Genomic DNA, 922 nt, shown 5'->3' on the forward strand with positions numbered 1-922 from the left:
GCAGATTTATCTCTCTGGAAATAAGTAACAAGCTCTTCAAAGCCCCACCTGAGGTATCAATTGCCTCATTTCTGATCTAATCTTACTCTAAGTTCTGAATCTTTATAAATTGCTTGTGAAGATGGAATCCTGGAGTAAACGTCAAAGCTGATTGTCTGTAGTTGTGTTTAAGATTGGGTGTACAGTTGATTCTCGATTACAGGCCAAAGTCTGCTGCAGTGGAAGGCTTTGACTTCGCAGTAGCAGGGCAGTTCCTGCCCGGCAGTGAAAGCACTCAGTTGAACGAGCCTGCTTTAATCTCACTGCGGTCCCGAGCAAACGAGGAAATGAATTCCTGCCCATCTGCAAGGAGAGGAGCCCCAGCCTTCTCGGAAAGTGCGACTTCTCTATACACCTTAGAGCACAAAAGCTGAAGCAAAACGAGTGCAATCAGCCTTTCACTTTCCCTGGATTCCTGTTATATAGGTCTGCAAATAAAACTGGGTATATTCGGTGTTCCTACAAGTAGAAACGGCTTCAAGAGGCCGCAATAAAAAGCACTGGGGGAGACGCAAGCGCTTCTTGTCGAATTTATGGGCCGGGATCGTCTTTTGTCGCTTTCCCCCCGTGTGGTGCAGCCCATCGCATCTATCGCTCCATCGCTCGGCGGGAGCGGCGACGCTGGGCTGCCTGAGCTTCCCGATGGGAACCGGGCCGGGACGGGAGATCAGCGGGACAAATCCGATGAGAAACAGGAGTGGGGCGGGCCCGATGAGTTACGGGGAGCGGGTCGGAGCCAAGGAGCCCCGCCGGGAGCAGAGCCATGAAGAGCAGCTCAGCCCCGCTAAACCCCCACTGATGGACTTTCACATTTGAACCCGTCAGAGCACCCGCGCTGCCCCAGCCCGCGGCCCGGGGCGCGTTCTGGGCGGAAGCGGAAGGG

Source organism: Geospiza fortis, unplaced genomic scaffold, assembly GCF_000277835.1.
Source record: "Geospiza fortis unplaced genomic scaffold, GeoFor_1.0 scaffold333, whole genome shotgun sequence".
Classification (NCBI taxonomy): Eukaryota; Metazoa; Chordata; class Aves; order Passeriformes; family Thraupidae; genus Geospiza; species Geospiza fortis.